The following is a 19,085-nucleotide window of genomic DNA, read 5'->3' as shown; positions in this document are numbered from 1 at the left end:
GGTGTTAACAAACCCAGGGAGAAGGGAAAAACAAGTGATCAAAATTGGTAGGACATGATCAAGGGTAATATAACGGAGAGGAATTACTGAAACCCAAATGAAGGCTGAGCACGACAGTGGGACAAGAGGAAAGTCAAAGGAAATACAGGAAAGCTAGGAGGCAAAGGGCATTTATAGAAGCCTAAATACAGGCATGTACATATGTAAATATATTTATATATGAGAATGGGGAAAGAGATTTATGTGCAGATATTTCTAGGTCTAGTATTAAGGTAGCACATGGACATTGGGCCTCCACTAAAGTACTCCCTCATTGCAAGAATATTTTTTTACTATTAAACTGGTATTCCATGATGCTCACCTTCCCGACAGGATCGCTGAAGACAAAATGGGTGCGTAAGCAAATGTGGTAAAGAAAGCTGATTGTGCCCAGCTATCAAACGATATAGCATCTGGGGTCTTAAAGGCTTGAAGGTAAACAAGCAGCCATCTTGCTCAGAAGCAACAAAGCCCACAAGGAAGAAGGACACCAGCCTGTGTGATCATGAGGTGTCAAAGGGATCAGTTATCAGGCATCAAAGAAGAAAATAATTATATCATTGTGTGCTCACCTACCAGATACAATTGCTGAAGACAAATGGGTGCATAAAAATATTTGGTGAATAAACCTGAGGGTACCCGGCTATCAAATGATAGAGTGTCTGGGGTCTTAAAGGCTTAAAGGTAAACAAGCAGCCATCTAGCTCAGAAGGGATCAGGTATCAGGTATCACAGAACAAAAAATCATAACATTTTGAATGAGAGGGATGCAGATTAGGGACCCAAAGCCCATCTGTAGGCAACTGGACACATCCCCCTTACAAAAGGGTCCCAAGAAGGAGACAAGCCGGTCAGAGTGCAGTATAGCAATGATGAATCACCAACTGTCACTCATCAGGTGGGTGGTCTGTGTGAGCAAAAACCTTAGTGGTCATTGATGGTAACAAAGAAGCCAGCTTGTGTCTGAATGTCTGGCCATGGTTCCATAAGAAAGCCTTCTTTGCTAGTTCTACGTCTAAAGTGTCCATTGTACAGAAATATGTGCACATGTGAACAGTGAGAGATATATAAGATGCTCATTGCTGCAACATATTTTCCTTTTGGATCAAATTCTTTGCATTAATTTCACACAATTATTTGTCCATTTGTTAACTCTATGGTAGCAGAGATTTTTTTTTACATTTTATTAGGGGCTCATACAAATTTTATCACAATCCATACATACACACACATCAATTGTATAAAGCACATCCGTGCATTCTTTGCCCTAATCATTTTCAAAGCATTTGCTCTCCACTTAAGCCCTTTGCATCAGGTCCTCTTTTTTTTCCCCTCCCAACTACCCCCTCCTTCATGAGCCCTTGATAATTTATAGATTGTTATTTTGTCATATCTTGCCCTATCCAGAGTTTCCCTTCCCCACCTTCTCTGCCATCCATCTCCCAGGGAGGAGGTCACATGTGGATCCTTGTAATCAGTTCCCCCTTTCCAACCCACTCACCCTCCACTCTCCCAGCATCGCCCCTCACACCCCTGGTCCTAAAGGTATCGTCCACCCTAGATTCCCTGTGCCTCCAGCTCCCATATGCACCAGTGTACAACCTCTGCCCTATATACAGTCCTGCAAGGTAGAATTCGGATCATGGTAGTTGGCGGGAGGAAGCATCCAGAATATGGGGAAAGCTGTGTTCTTCATGAGTACTACATCGCACCCTGACTGACCCATCTCCTCTCCTAAACCAGTGGCCAACAAATGGGCCTTGGGTCTCCGCACTTCCCCCTTCATTCACTATGGTGTGTGTGTGTGTGTATATATATATATATATTGCATGATGCCTTATACCTGGTCCCTTGGGCACCTCGTGATCGCACTGGTAGGTGTGCTTCTTCCATGTGGGCTTTATTGCTTCTGAGCTAGATGGCCGCTTGTTCACCTTCAAGCCTTTAAGACCCCAGACACTATCTCTTTCGATAGCCGGGCACCATCAGCTTTCTTTGCCACATTTGCTTATGCACCCATTTGTCTTCAGCGATCCTATCATGGAGGTGTGCAGCCAATGATATGACTTTTTGTTCTTTGATGCCTGATAACTGATCCCTTCGGGACCACGCGATCACACAGGCTGGTGTGTTCTTCCATGTGGGCTTTGTTGCTTCTGAGCTAGATGGCCGCTTGTTTATCTTCAAGCCTTTAAGACCCTAGACACTATCTCTTTTGATAGCCGGGCACCATCAGCTTTCTTCACCACATTTACTTGTTCACCCGCTTTGGCTTCAGCAGTTGTGTCGGGAGGGTGAGCATCGTAGAATGCAAATTCAATAAAAGAAAGTATTCATGCATTTAGGGAGTGCTTGAGTAGAGGCCCGAGGTCCTTCCGCCACCTTAATACTAAACCTATAAATATAGACACATAGCACTATTTCCCTATCCTCATATATATATTTGCATGTACATGTCTTTGTCTAGACCTCCATAAATGCCCCCTTGACTCCTAGCTCTTTCCTCCATCTCCCTTGACTTTCCTCCTGCCCTACTACCATGCTTCGTCGCCACCTGGGCTAGAGTATACCTCTTCTCTACGCAACCTTACCCTTGATCATTCCCCACCAGGCCTGCCACTCCCCCCTCACTACCATTTTGGGTCCCATGTTGTTCCCTTGTCCCTGTATTTGTTAACACCACTTCCTTACCCCCCCACATCCCCCCCCACCCCAAGTCCCCCTGGAACTGTCAGTCCCATTGTTTTTCCTCCAGATAGTTCATCCAGCCTGTCCTATTCAGACAGATCTGTGGAGATAATAACATGCACGAAAACAAGACAGAGGAAAACAAAGCAACAGTATACAACCAGACAACAAAACAACAAAAACAAACCACTGACAAAGAACAAAACAAAACACATCATGAAAGAAAAGCTTGTAGTTAGTTCAAGGATCGTTTGTTGGCTCTTAGGAGCGTTTTCCAGTCCAGTCTGTTGGGGCACCACGCCCTGGCCCCAAAATCCACTTTCAGCATTCCCTGGGGACCTTGCCACTCCATTCCCTTGCTGTTCCGGGAGGACATTGATTCTGCAGCTCCGGGAGATGGACATATCTGATCAGAGCACACAGGAGCATGAAGGGGGAGGAGGAGAGAGTGGAACACAGTCTGGCCCACCAGGCCGTGAGGATGATGTTCCTGAGTAGAGCAGCCAGTCCACAGAGAGAACAACATGGCTGGCCCCACTATGAGACATGATGCCCCTCAGTGACTAAGGGTGATACAGGGGACAGCACCGGAGACACAGTGTGGGAATTGCACCTGACCTGATCCCACCACACCGAGGCAAAGCACTGGGGGAGTGCAGCGGAACGGCAGCAGAGATTTTAAACAGCATCCATTCAAAGGCTTTCTCATTGCAAAGATGATACAGCCTATGACTATTCTGATCCACGAAAATATCATGAGTGTTGTAGTTGAAGAAACTTGTTGGCTCTATTTGGTATGTGCAAGACGCAGTGCCCTATTCCAATATCTAATAGATTTTAAATGTTGTTTTAATCATTTTATTGGGTACAATGCTTATCACAATCCATGTGTGCATCCATGTGTCAAGCACATTTGTACATTTGTTGCCATTAACATTCTCAAAACATTTGCTTTCTACTTGAGCCCTTGACATCAGTTCCTCATTTCCCCTCCCTCCCCATTCTCCCCATCCCTCATAAACCCTTGATAATTTATAAATTATTATTTTGTCATATCTTACACTGTCTGATGTCTCCCTTCACCCATTTTTCTGTTGTCCGTCCTCCAGAGAGGAGGATATACGTAGATCCTTGTAATCTGTTCCCCCTTTCTACCCCACCTTTGCTCCCGGTATTGCCACTCTCACCACTGGTCCTGAGGGGTTCATCTGTCCCACTCTGGTCTAGCCTGATTTGTAAGGTACAATTGGATCATGATAGTTGGGGGGAGGAAGCATTTAAGAACTAGAGGAAAGTTGTGTTTCATCATTGCTACACTGCATCCGGACTGGCTCGTCTCCTCCCCGGGAACCTTCTATAAGGGGATGTCAAGTTGCCCACAAATGGCCTTTGGGTGCCCACTCTGCACTCCCCCTCATTCATAATGATGAGCTTTTTGTTCCTTGACGTTTGTGATCACCCAGGCTGGTGTGCTTCTTCTATGTGGGATTTGATGCTTCTGTGCTAGATGGCCACTTGTTTACCTTCAAGCCTTTAAAACCCAAGATGCTTTATCTTTTGATATCTGGGCACCATTAGCTTTCTCCACCATGTTTGCTTATGCACCCATTTGTCCTCAAAGATTGTATCAGGAAGGCAAGTACACATAATACGATTTTTCCTTCTTTGATGTAAATATATTTATGATGGGGAGGAAATAAATCTATGTGTACATATTTATAGGTTTAGTACTAAGGTAGCAGATGGACATTGGGCCTCCACTTAAGTACTCCCTCAATGCAAGAATACTTTGTTCTATTAAAATGGCATTCCATGATGCTCACCTTCCCAATACAATATTGAGAGTAGCCATACCAGGAGTGGAAGAGGGAGGTGGGGGGAGAAAGGGGAAACCGATCACAATGACCTACCTATAACACCCTCCCAGGGGGGATGGACAACAGACAAGTGGGTAAAGGGAGACATCAGACAGTGCAAGACATGAAAAAATAATAATAATTTATAAATTATTAAGGGTTCATGAGGGAGGGAGGGGAGGGAGGGAAGGAGGGAGGGGGAAGGAGGGGGAGGGAGGGAAGGAGGGAGGAGCAAAAATGAGGAGCTAATACCAAGGGCTCAAGTAGAAAGAAAAGGCTTTGAAAATGATGATGGCAACATATGCACAATGGATGGATGGATTGTGCTAAGAGTTGTATAAGCCCCCAATAAAATGATTTAAAGAAGAAAAAAAAGATAATTGGTCCAGTCATGCTCACAGGGAAGTTTGATTCTTTTCACTGTTTAGAAACATTTATTGTGTGCCAGCAGAAGGGTAACAATGATTTCCATGAAGCATCCAATAGAACTCTCAGGTAGGTAGCTGTTCAAACATCTCTGGGATAACACTGTCCTGGTTTTCAAGAGCTCCATAGCAAAAATCCACCAGCTGGTGGGCTTATAAGAAAACAGAAATCACCCTTCTCACCATTTTGGAGGCTAGCAGTTTGAAGAGTCAATGCTGGCAGGGCTATGCTCTTGCAGAAGGTTCTGGGAGAATGCCCTTTCTGAACCACCACCCCCCACCCACCCATACACACACACACACACACACACACACAGGTTCTCATAGCCCCAAGCAACCTTTGGCTGGGAACTATCACAAAGTCTGTCCTCATGAGGCCATCTTCCTTAAGAACACCACTCATGTTAACTGATAACATCTTTCCAAACAAGACATGCTCACAACACCTAAGGCTAGTGCTCCACTCTATCTTTTGGGAAGCATATTTCAGTCCCCCACAGTCACAAAGCACTTTGATGGAAGGCCTGCCAGTATGACCAGTTGCCATCACATGTATATGGGAACACCTACCCATATCCGTACAGCATCCCTGCTGTGGGCACAGGGGTCAGCTGTGGCCCCTCAGACCCCCAAATCAAACCCTCTGCCACCATGACAATTCCAGCTCCCAGTGGCCCTTATTTAGGGCTTCCTCACCTGTAAATCTTTATAGGCAGCCTCATCTTTTTCCTGCCAATAGGTTTGAACCGCCAACACCATGGTTAGCAAGCTCCTTAAAGCAGTGTCAAAATGGCCCATGTGCTTGGGAATCTTCAGCAGGGCTCTGCTCCGCTAGTTATGGGGTCTCAGCACCTTGTTAACACTAAGAAATCCAAACCCCACGTACAGCTCTTTCTGACACAATCTCAACTGTTCACTGCCTCAATGATGGGTGAATCTAACGACGACAATGCAGAAGATGCAAAGCACAGGAAATGCTGCAGACATGGAGTTAGCTCATCAGAAAAGGCAGCCTCAGGGGGGGGGGGGCAAAAAATACAGGGCACCAAAGGATTTTCTCAAGAGGACAGTCTTGTTTTGTTTCTTAGGGACAGGGCAAAAACAACCACAGCTCATTTTTCAGCTCATCCCTTCCTTTCCCCATTTCCTGCTACCGAGGACTCCCTGCTGTGAGGCACTTTCTAGACCAGGATCCCACGCCAGCGCACACACGGGGTGGCAAACACAAGGATGGCCAAGGAGAAGAATGTGCTAGGTAACACGGCTGCTTCTTCGCTGCATCCCAGCCATCCAAGTCATAATTGGGAGGGGGCGGGGGAGGAGATTTAGAGGCTGAGCAGTAAACATCACATCAGACATGGGACAAAGACTTCAATCACCAGCTCATTTCCTGGAAGCACCCCTCCCCACACCCCGACACTACAGAGTACAGTAGCACCCCCTCTTCGGATGGAAGACTGCCCCTGATAGACATAAGGGTGAAATAACGTGCTCTACCAAAATAGACCAGGTTTTCTAAAAACCCAAACCCTCCAACTTCGAGGCAGATATTGAGAAGTGAGAAAAGCATTCAGCGGCTTCGTCCGTGGAGCAGTGATCAGGATTGAAGGAGCTTGGAGTCCCCCACGCCCGCCCAAGAAAAATGACTTCAAGTCACTCTGCTTTCAACTGACCTGCTGAGTTCTTAAGTGACCAGTGGCGGCAAATGTAAATAATCTTGTGATAAAATGGAAGGGGTGATGCCTAAATTCCTGCTGTCTGTTATTTTTAAAGTCTCTAAGCATTTAAATTATATGACAGCATCAACTAAGATGTGGAAGTATTTTTGGAATATTTAAACAGCTCCACTCCCTCGGCAACCAATACTTTCTAAAAATTCATAAAATCAAGAGGGTCTAAGCTTTGGAGGTGGGGGTGGGATTTTTTTCCTAGTACATTAGTGTTCTCTCCACCCAGAGACCAAGAAGACACACATAGCCACTTCTCTTGAAAAGTGGCTCCTTGGTAACATGAGAACATCTATGCCCTTTCCACTTCAGGAAGTCACCTTTTGCTGGGGGGGGGGCGGGGGGGGGGGCGGTTAACAAACAGCCCAGATTTCCAGGATAAGGTTTACAGCATAGTTTGGAATTGGACCAGCTATATAGAACTCGACAGAGAATGTAGGGTTCTAAGACGTTCTTTTTGATGCAAAGATCAGTTAGGTCCTGAAACCCCTGGCTTGAGGGAGGCTCTCCTGGCTCCTCCTCCCTCCGATGAAATGCCTTCCAGGTCACCTTGAAGAGAACTGCAGTGCCCAGGGTTTTCAAAGAACGCCAGACAGGACTCCAACAAACCGGACAGAGAGTTCATTCATCACTACCTGTACATTTCACAAGGAGGCATACGGGCTGGAAAGGGGCTAAAACGTATTTTCTGCATGTGGAAAATTAAACAGCTGCTAAACTTAATGAACTGAATTAAAGTTAAAGGCCATCTGAGAAACGAAAAATGAAAATGTGAGTGTTTACTTGAAAGAAAAGAATGCCCTAGTCTCACAGCTTGGAGTGTATCTATGAAAACAACTTTTTTTTTTAAACTTTACAAAGCTAAGTCCCTCTTGAACTTATTAATTTTTTTGGAAAATACTAGTTAGTAAGAGAATGGAGATGTTTAAATATTCCAGAGCACTTCCAAATCTTAGGATAAGACTTAAGATAAAATAAAGTTTGGAGAAAAATGTATTCATCTCTTCATTCCTGTCTACCACACCCTTTTCAAAGCCCCCACTGATTTTGAAAAAGGAAATTCAGGGGTGTGACTAGCCCAATCCTGGTGGGAAACTGCAGCATCCAAAAGGGGAGACAGTGTTGTCTGAGATGTAGCTCTCAATTAACTAACTAAATCCAATTCCACTGGTGTGAATTCAATTGCAAATTAATCTTGGCACTTGTCTTTACATGACAGTAGCAGTCAGATGAAAGTCTTAATCACCTGCCCACTACTGAAAGAATCCAAACACAGCTGGCAAAGGCTTAGCTTCCGGTTCAGGTTCCCAAGGTTGGCCGAGCACAGGAATCACTAGAGGACCTGGTGAAATTACAGATCGCTGGGCTCCTCCCCCTGGAGATTCAGATTCAGTGAGCTGTAAATGGAGCCCAGGGAGCCAAGGACCATTTGGATATTGAAAACATCATCTGAAGGTGATACACAATTTTCAACATAAAAATTAGTCTGCTCTACTTGGTCAAAGGATCTCTAGTGGCATAGTGAGAAACAGTGAGCTGCTAACCACAAAGTCATCAGTTCGAGCCCAAAGTTGTTCCACAGGAGAAAGATGAGACTCTCTAGTCCTATAAAAATTTAAAGTCTCAGAAATCCAAACCCATAGCAACCCTATAGTTCTACTCTGTCCTATAGGGTCGCTACAAGTTGGGAAACAACTCGGCAGCAAGATACTTGGTCAAACATTTAATATCCTCACCCCTGGAACTCATGAGGTGCCATGATGTTAGTTGGCATTGATGGGTTCTCAGGCCTTACACAGCCCATGAGCCAGACAACCCCAACCCTGGTTTAGAGGAATAAAGAGATGTTTTCTAATTACCTCTAGGGCAGTGCTGGCCAGTACCTGGAGTTAAGAGAAAGTCTGCTATCTAGTCATTAGAAAAAATGATCAAGTGGGCTGGCTTGATCACAGGCAGAAACTCAGACTGAATCACCTTATAGCTGTACTTTATATATGGATACAGCAAAAAGCTCTAAATAAAATTAAATAGCCAGATAAAATAACCTAAATGCAAAAAAAAGAAAATAGCTGGTATCTTGTTTCATTTCCCACCTACCACACTATCAGTTGGGGAGAGGTAGGGTATTTGGGGGGGGGCACATGAATCTCAGCCCCTTGAATTTGGGTAAGTGACATACAGCTCCCAAGGTAATTGGATAGACAGGGGGTTGAGAATTAGGATGTACTGTGTGTCTACAAAATGCAAAACCAGTCATCTTTTCTGATGGGAATGTTATCTTACAGTTTAAGTAACTAAGACTCAAACACCTTAAACCCATAGCCATCAAGTTGATGCTGATTCCCAGTGACCTTTCAGGAAGGTGCAGAACAACCCCATTCGGTTACTATCGCAGTAATCTCTACAAAGTTAAGAGCTTCTTTCTTCCACAGAGCGCCTAGTAGATTTGAGCCAGGGCTTCTTTCAAACACATTGCCAAACCATTACTACGGCATTCAGTCCAACTCATAACTAGAAAATGCCAAAGCCAGTGTTTGTGTCCAAGTCGAACACTAAAGTTCCTGATAATACCCCCTTCGCACCACTCTGTCTCCCAAAATTCCCAAGGCTTTGAAGCCACATTGAATTAAGGCAGAATTAAGAAACATGTAAATCCATGCCCTCAGCAAGGAAGAGGAAGTAGGGAATCAAGGAGCAATAATAACACAAGGAATGGGCGAACAGAACGGGCTTTTGTTTGTTTGTTTTCTCACTGCTTTTATTGTAGTTTCTCTACTGAGGGAAAGCTTAAAATATATATAACTTCTTAGCAAAATTATTTTAATGAATGCTATATGTTGCTTACTTGTTTAAATAAGTGTGGATGATAAATTCATGAGATTCTTCCTAAGACACAAGAGCCAAATGGTAGGCTTAAGCTCTCAAAAACACGGAGATTAAAATGTATAAGATGTACAGAGCTAGAGGAGACCTGTGTGATTTAAGAGTAAATTCCTCACTTATTGACATGCTTATGTTCAAATGAAAAAGTCACTGTGCACAAATGGAGGATGACCCCGTTGGATCACAAAAGAAGATAAATACATCATTACATACTGCAAATATATTGTTACATAACTGCCAAACCAATGAGAATTGCGACCCAGCCAAATTAATACATAACTTTAACCATCACGGGCACCATCATACTTCACCTCTGTACTGCCAAATGTAGGCTATTAATATGCAAAACAGTCGGCTAGTTCTTTTGTTTTTCACTATTGTCATAAACGTTGTGTAACAAGATAGTTGGTATCGTCCATGAAATAGAGCACAAAAATTTTCTCTGGTTTCCCTCTCTACAGATGAAGCAGCACATGCTCAGACTGGCCAAAGGAAGGTTCTGGGGAGGTCACACTGTTCCTCTGGGAGAGAGATGCCTCAGTCTCAAGATCCCGGCTCCGAATCTGGCCACTGGCAGACACCTCCAAGTCAGCTCTTTCCTTCCCTCGTCCTACCACCTTATACACTCACACCTCCTCACAAACCATTCACTCCACAGTGGTCTGTCAAGCTTGACTTCCAAACACCACCCACACACAATCATTCAAACGAAAGAGAACAATCACAGTGCTCTTTTATTGGGTTGACTGCTAAGCACTACCCTACACCTCTGCCATTAAGTATCTGCTCACTCTTACTACAGATCACAGGCAGAAACTCACACTCAAACAGAGACATCAAAACAAAATGAAACCAACAAAAAGCTGAAAATATCCATGTGGGCCCTATTTCTCATATACAAGCCATTAGAAAAAATTAAGGAGCCCATGTGAAGGAATGATTAAGCATTTTGGACTGCTAATCGAAAGGTTTACGGTTCAAACTCACCAGCCATTCCATGGGTAAAAGACATGGCGGCCTGCTCTCATAAAGATTCCAACCTAGGTAGTCCTATGAGGCAGTATGACTCTGTCACACTAGGTAGCCATGGGCTACAAGCTACTGAATGGTAAACAGCAGCAGAGCCCATCAGGGCTGTCAGCAGCCATGTTTTCTATAGCCACATAATAAAGGACAGTTTTCAGGCAGACTAGTATGGCAGACTAGACACCCTAGTCAGTCTCTCAATGAAAATACATAACAGCCACATAAATTACTAAAATTGCATTTTTTTAAAAACTACAAATTACCAAAAAATGTGATTTATTCAGAGAAGCCAAATTATGACATCAGCATTCCCATGAGAGTATCTGGAAACCCGGTAGCTTTAAGCTCCCCTCTTGATATCTGTGCTAGGCAAAGGAAGCAACACTTGGAGACTGCTCAAAGTCGGACATCATGCTAGAGCCCCTTCCTAAAACAAGGCACTACACCCTCAGTGCAGTGATGTGTGACAAGCAAACCCAGCCTGGAAAGTGAGAAGGGTGAGGCAATTTGTCCTTCATGAAATAGGCTCTAAGCTTAAGTGAGAAAACGATTCTGACCATTTACAATCACAAACGGGCCCTCATACTGGTTTGTCACCAAGATTCATATTATGTGAAAAGTCCTCAAAATGATTCACTGAAAACCAACCAACCAAAAACTTTAGGCAGAGAATTTGGTTTAAAGTAGTACTGGACTGGATCCCCAGACAACTGACAAAAAGATATCATTTTCTCAGAAGAAATATAACACTTTACCCCAGGCTTCAAATTATTCCCACAGATGAAATTCCAAGTATAGACGCTGATGGTGAAAATCCAAAAACGCATAATAAAATACCATTTTTAGAATCAGTAAATACAGAAAATAGAATAAGACCTGCAGAGATGTTACCTACAGGGCTCTGCAAATATATAGAGTAACTATACTTACTTTGTATTAAGAAACAAATTAGAAGCTTAAAAACGTGAAAGGATAAAGACAAATAGATTTTTACACCAATCAGTTTTTAGAAATAAAAAATATATGATTGAAATTTAATTCTCAAAGAATAGAGAATTGAACTAGCAAACTAGATTATAATAAATTATCCAGAGTTCACTCTAAACAGCAAGAACAGAGAAAAACAAGTAAGAGGTTGAAAAAGAGAGTCCGAAAGATGGCAGACAGACTGGGGAAAGGTGGTATGTGAATAGATACTGGCTCCGAGTTCACCACAATTTTAACATAAACCACCTAAATTTCAGAAATATAATAAATACAGCCAAATTTACTTTCACTACAAATACAGTATGAAAGTGCGGGGCAAAATTATGAAAATATCTTGGACAACCAAACACTTTGAGGAAACGAATTGCTGGGTTTGAAGACTCAGGACCATAGTCTTGGGGAACACCAAAGTCAACAGCATAATGTAATCCACAAATACAGTGTTCCACATCCTATGTCGGTAAGCAGCAATGTAAGTCTTAAAAGTTCAAGGGCAGCCATCTCAGGTTCAATTATTGGTCTCTTTCTTTACAGAAGAAAGAGTGATGGAAATCAAAGATACACAGAAACAATTAGTCCACTGAACAAGTGGACCACTCAAACATCAACACTGTAAGACCAGAACTAGATGGTACCCAGCTACCGATACCAACAACTCTGAGAAAAAAAAATCACATTAGAAAGTCCTAGAGTGAAAGAAAATACAGAATGAAACACACAATCCTTAAAAAAAAAAAAAAAAAAGCAGGCTTATAGGCTGGACAGAACCTAGTGGAACCCCTTAGACCCTTCAGGTCTGGAAATGAACTCACATCTTGTAGCCCAATTTTCAGCCAAATAAGGGAGAACAATAGCACTTATGAGATATGAGTAAATTAACTTTTTTTAATTTAAGATAAAAAATGTGGTATTTACCCAAAGACAACATTTGAAAGGGTCAGGAAAGGAAGAGGGGTGGAAACAGGAGAAAGGTAGATAAGTGATGTTACATTGTGGAAATTGCAATCAATGAGAAGAAACAAAATGCATATGAATGGTTGAGTGGAAAACTGATCTGCTCTAGAAACACTCACCCAATTAAGACTAAAAAGTTTTGTTTTTTAAGTCTAATGTAATGAATAAATCTACCATACCTTTAAAACTGAAAATAAATGTACCTAGGATAAATGAAAAAAAAAAAACAATACCTGGACAAAATTAAAAACAGAGACAAGATCCTAAAGTTAATGAATGAGGAAAATACAGTGCAAAAGCACTGTTCATGGCTTTTAATCGCAATGGTAGAAAGTCAAAAAACAAAACCAAAGAAAGTAATGCTGAAGTAGCATTAACTTAGAATTCGATACCAAGCCAGACTATCACTCAAGAATAAAAGTGAAATAAAAATATGTCTGGTACACAACAGAAGACAATTTACCACTAAGAGACCTCTGAATTCTAAATGATGTTCTTAAAGTATTTTTTTTTAATTATCTCAGATGAGAGGTCATAAAAAGGTTAGAAAAAAGGTTAGAGGTTAGAAAAAGGAATAATATAAAATGAAGGCAAGCCCTCATGAACAGACCATTGAAGATATGGGTACTATAGCATAGTGTGGTGAAGAAATGAGAATGGTACCCTACTATCAGGAGGAATAGCAGCTGGGGTCTTAAAGGCTTATCTTCAAACAAGCAGCCATTTAAGTGAGGCATCAGCTAAGTCCATATGGAAGAAGCATGCCAGCCTGTGTAATCCAAGGATTGCAAATAATATAATCCAAATCCAAAAAACGGATTGGTATTAGAAGTTAAATTGTGAACACCTGGCTTGCAGGAGGCTATGCATTAACAGTTGAAGCTCGAAATCCATTTGCAGGTACACACATGGATTAAGCGTCCGGTGAATCCCCTCTGATCATAGTTGAGGGATGTGTATAGCCCGGTTATCAAAGAGCACTGTAAAGTTGTCTGTGGATGATATAGTTAAGTTAAACGTTTATCATTTGTTCTCCTTTTTGACACTTTTAAAATTGCAGTTGTTTTTTGTTGTTGTTTTTTAAGGGAGTGGGAAATACATGTCAATTAAGTCTCTGGCAAATTCCCTCTGACCAGTCTTGTCATTATTGAGAATGTCTTGGAAAGTGGATTACTGCAGATACAGTTAGGTTAAAATTTAGCATCTTTTGCAGCTAGGGGAGAGGGGCATGTCTATTCAGAGCAAATGGGAGCAAATGAAGGGGGAGGAAGAGAGAGTGGAGCACATCCTGACCCACCAGGCCTGTAAGACGATATCTCCGCTCTGAACAGCCAATGGACAGAGTGGACAATATGGCTGATCACACTAAGAGACACGCCATCCCTTGATGTCCGAGCGCCCTAAGGGGGACAACACTGGAGACTCAGGGTTGGGACTGGCCCAGACTAACCCTGTGACACTGAGGCAAACCACTAAAAACGTGCGACAGAGCAACCATGGGAGATGAGCAGGGAGCCCCTGAAGGAGTACAAAGGACAGACTCTGGGGCCAGAGCATAGTACCCATCGGACCTGACAGAAGGACACGCCTAGAGATAAAAAAATCAGACCCTGATCTATTTACAGGTTTTTCTTTCTTTTTAAAATTTTCTTCTTTTAATTAATTTAGTCTTCCGTGGGTAATTGGTTTCGTTTTTTGTTGTCATTGCTGTGCTCTCAACTCATTGCCTATCTTGCTATGGCTTGATTTTTGGTGCATATTATTATCTCTACAGATCTATCTAGAAGATAGACTGGATGAATAGTCTGGAGGAGAAAACAATGGGACCAATGGTTCTGGAGGGATACAGGAGAGTGGGAGGCAGGGGTAAGGAGGTGGTGCTGACCAACCCAGGGACAGGGGAGCAACAAGTGATCCAAAATCAGTGGCAAGGAAGGTGTGTGAGAGGCCTGCTGGGGATTCAGCAAGGGCAATCTAACCAAGAGAAATTACTGAACCCCAAATGAAGGCTGAGCATGATAGCGGGACAAGAGGAAAGTAAAAGGAAATAGAGGAAAGAACTAGGTGACAAAGGGTATTTATAGAGGTCCAAAGACTGGAATGTACATATGTAAATATATTTATAATGAGTAAGGAAACAGATCTATGTGCACATATTTAGAGGTTTAATACTAAGGCAGCAGATGGACATTGGGCCTCCATTCAAGTACTTACTTGATGCAAGAACACTTTGTTCTATTAAATTGGCATTCCAAGATGTACACCTCCCTGACATGATTGCTGAAGAAAAATGTATGCATAAACAAATGTGATGAAGAAAGTTGATGGTGCCCGGCTACCAAAAAATATAGCATCTGGGGTCTTAAAGGCTTGAAGATAAACAAGCGGCCATTTAGCTGAGAAGCATCAAAGCCCACATGGAAGAAGCACATCAGCCTGTCTAACCACGAGGTGTAGAAGGGACAAGTTATCAGACATCAAAGAACTAAAAATATATCAGTAGGTGCCCATCTTCCTGATACAATCACTGAAGACAAACGTGTGCATAAGCAAATGTGGTGAAGAAAGCAGATGGTGCCGGGCTATCAAAAGATATAATGTCTGGGGTCTTAAAGAATTGAAGATAAACAAGTGGCCATTTAGTTCAGAAGCAACAAAGCCCACATGGAAGAAGCACACCAGCCTGTGTGACCAGGAGCTGTCAAAGGGATCAAGTATCAAGCATCAAAGAACAAAAAATAGTATCATTGTAAATGTGTATGAGTGCAGAGTAGAGACTCAAATCCCATCCGTAGGCAACTGGACATCCCCTTACTGAAGGGTTGAGGGAAGGAGATGAACCACTCAGGGTGCAGGGTAGCAACAATAAAACATGTAACTTTCCTCTAGTTCTTAAATGCTTCCTCCCCACCACTATCATGATCCCAAGTCTACCTTACAAATCTGGCTGGACCAGAGGATGTACAGATAGCAACTGGAAACACAGGGAATCCAGGACAGATGACTCCTTCAGGACCAGTGGTGAGAGTGGCGATGCCTGGAGGGTGGAGGAAATGTGGGGTAGAAGGGGGGAACTGATTACAAGAATCTATGTATCGCCTCCTCCCTGGGGGATGGACAGCAGAGAAGAGGGCGGGGGGAGACGTCAGACAGTGTAACATATGACAAAATAATAATAATTTATGAATTGTGAAGGGTTCATGAGGTAGGGGTGACTGGGGAAGGAGGGGGAAAATGAGCAGCCGATATTAAGGGCTCAGGTGGAAGGCAGGTGTTTTGAGAATGATGATGGCAACAGATGTACATGTGTTCTTGACAAAATGGATGTATGTGTGGATTGTGATGAGAATTGCACAAGTCCCCAATAAAATGATTTAAATAAATAGAGAAAGCAAAGTGATGATTTAGAAAAAAATTTAGCACCCTATCATTTAATCTCCTTTATGATCCATTTGGAATTTGTTCTAGTTATCAATATTTTCTGCTTTCTTTTCAATTTAAGTTTTTATCTGTTTGTCTTTGTTATTGTTTTTAGTATCTGGTTTGGTTTTGTTAATGTTTTCCTGTATCTGAAACCCACGATAGGTAAATCTATAGAGACAGTAACAAGATTAATATCTCCTTGTGTGTAAGTGAGGGAAGGCTGGAGGGAAATGGGGAGCTAACAATGATGACTCCGAGAATAAACAAAATGTTCTAAATGTGATGGTGGTGATAATTTGACAACTCTTCTTGATGAGACTGAAATATTGCATTGGATGATATGTGAATTATATGCCAATAAAAGTATTTTTTAAAAGGCAAGTATAATGTGAGAGAATTCAAGTAAAAATTAAAGGACTCACATACTGAACAACAAGAGCACATCATGAAAGGGGGTGACAGGAGTCAGAATGTTCTAAGATGTACCTATTGTAGAAAAGGATCACGATAGTGATTGTGCTTAGCCATCAATTAAAAATGCACATTAAGATACCTGGGGTAACTCCTAAAAATAAAAATATAATCTATAATGTCCAAGTTAACAAAACAAAAAAAATTAAGAATAAAACACCTTCAACAAAATTTAAGGAAAGCAAAAAAGACACACACACCCAAGATTTTTAAAATGTAAACTAAGGTAAAAATAAATCTACACATAAATAGTAAATTTCAAGAGATACAGATGAAATAAAACAATCCAGTTAATAGACAAAACTGGTCAAAATGGATTAAAAATCTATGTCCCATGTATGAAGGATATTTCTAAGATATACTGACCAAAAAAAATTGTAATTAAAAAAAAGTTGTAACAACCAAATACTAATGAAAACAATTCTGATATGAGTATATTAATAAAACATATTTCAAGACAAAAATAATGCTAGGTACTATTTGCTTATCTAACGATAAAACATTCAGTTCATAAAGAAGCTATAACAATTTTACATGTGTAAGGCTTTACAATAGCCTCAGCATATATAAGGAAAATATTTTCAAAACAAAACAAGATGAAATTGCAAATCCACCGTAACAGCAGAAAAAAATTTTAGAGTAAAATTCACTTTTTTCTTTGTTACATGGTTCTGAGTGCACACATATAAATTCATATAGCCACAACCATAGTCAAGATATAGAAGTTTATTACCCAAAGTGTTAATAGAAAATTTTAGCAAATATCTTTCAATAATTAAGTTCATACCATACAAAACTCTCATAAATATAGATGAAACACAGAATCCCAGACTGAAAAATATATGCTTCAAGCACAGTGGACGTTTATAAAAACTGACCATATGCTAGACCACAGAGTAAGTCTCTTGAATGTTGTAACAGTATATAAATGTCTATAATAATATTACTATTGCTAGCAAGATGTCAGCTGATTTACTTTTAGACTAGTCATCAAAAAAACACATCATGTTTTGTAGAGATAGTGACAATAAGGAAACCCTGGAGACAGGTACAATAACCACTACAATGGATTCAAACAAACCAACAACTGGGAGGAAGCTCCAGGACAGAGTGACACCCCACTGTTACACAAAAGAGCGGCAGGAGTTGGATAGCAGCTAACAAGAGTGGTGCTATCACAAACTACCTGAAATGCAACTCGAACTTACACTCTTGAAGTCATCAAGGTCAGAAGTCTAAAATCAAGCTAGCAGGCAGGGCATTTCTTCTAGGGACTTGTGGAAAGTACTGGTTTCCCTGCCTATATTTCAGCTTCTAGCAGCTGACTGCATTCCTGGGATAGTGGCCCTTTCTCACACCTCCTCTCTGTGTTGTCTAACCTCACCTTGACTCCCCCTGTCTTCCTCTTAAAAGGGCCACTGAATTACATCAGGCCCATCTGACTAATGCAGGGCAATCTCTCTTAAGTCTTAAGTCTGCTCTCTGCTAAGTCACTTTTACATGTTGTAACATATCCCAAGTTCTGGGGGCATGGACCTCATGGGGGTGGGGGATTATTCAGCCTACCACAGGGACCAAAACAGGTACTTCACAGTGGAGTAGCATAATAAGGGCATTTTCAGCTTAAGAACTTAGATGATATGGGTAAATTTTTAGAAATTTTTGTTATAACAAAAGGACTACTTTTTACGTCAAGAAGCTATAACAATTAAAAAATTGCCCTTCAAAAGGATAACTTCTTGACACAAAAATAAACTGTCCTTTAAGAAGTAAGAAATGGAATCAGTAGCTGATCTTCCCATGACGGACACAAATGGCTGAGGTGGTTCCACTTGCCAGTTCTAACAAACCAAGGAACAGGGCATTCCAATCCTGGAACAGGAAAATGGGACAGACTCCACAACTCATTTTCAGGGTGTAGTAATATAACCTTTGTAGACAAGACAAGAATACAAAGCAGGGAACACAGATAGACAGCAAGTAGGACAAGCAACAACTACAACTGCTAAAGGTACTCAGGTGTCTGACTTACTCCGGACCCCCCCCCCCACCCATGCAACTTCACTCTTGAGCAGGGATTCTTTTGAGTCAGTGGCATTCGTTGGGCTTTGGTTGATAAAAGCCACTTTAGATCGGCTGTCACAAGTAATCAAGAGTGCTTATTAGTTCACCATTCTCGCAACCAACATCACGTCTAATATCTTGGGTGGTCTTTCTAAATGTCATCAATGCAGTTACTCATCTTACTAGAAAGGCCTGACAACATATATGGGTAATGACATTCAGGCCATGTCAAGACTCTGACTTTCCAGCAAACCTCCTAACTACATCTTTCTTAAAAGATGACTTAAAGCAATTCAAATTGTTTGGACACAGAAGCGTGATTAAACAAATGGACTAATGCACACATGGTTGCCGCTGTTGCACATGCTGTTGACTAGCTCTGTGTTACAGTCGAGTAACTCCCGCGGATTTTCTTGGGTGTAATCTTTACAGGAGATCGCCAAGCCTTTTCTTCTGCAGCGCTGCCAGGTGCGTTAACTGTCAACCTTTCAGTTACCGCCAAGCTCGAGCCATCTGCACCACACGGTAAGGATCCAGAAATG

At 41.8% G+C, this 19,085-nt stretch overlaps 1 protein-coding gene across 1 annotated transcript in view; it reads right to left on the bottom strand.

Moving 5' to 3' along the window:
• Positions 1-19,085, bottom strand: part of ITPR1 (inositol 1,4,5-trisphosphate receptor type 1) — a 411,705-nt gene that overhangs the window by 334,163 nt on the left and 58,457 nt on the right. The window lies entirely within an intron of this gene.

Source organism: Tenrec ecaudatus, chromosome 6, assembly GCF_050624435.1.
Source record: "Tenrec ecaudatus isolate mTenEca1 chromosome 6, mTenEca1.hap1, whole genome shotgun sequence".
In the NCBI taxonomy this organism is placed as follows: Eukaryota; Metazoa; Chordata; class Mammalia; order Afrosoricida; family Tenrecidae; genus Tenrec; species Tenrec ecaudatus.
The sequence above is the reverse complement of the archived record's forward strand: the minus strand, read 5'-3'. Positions and strand labels throughout refer to the sequence as shown.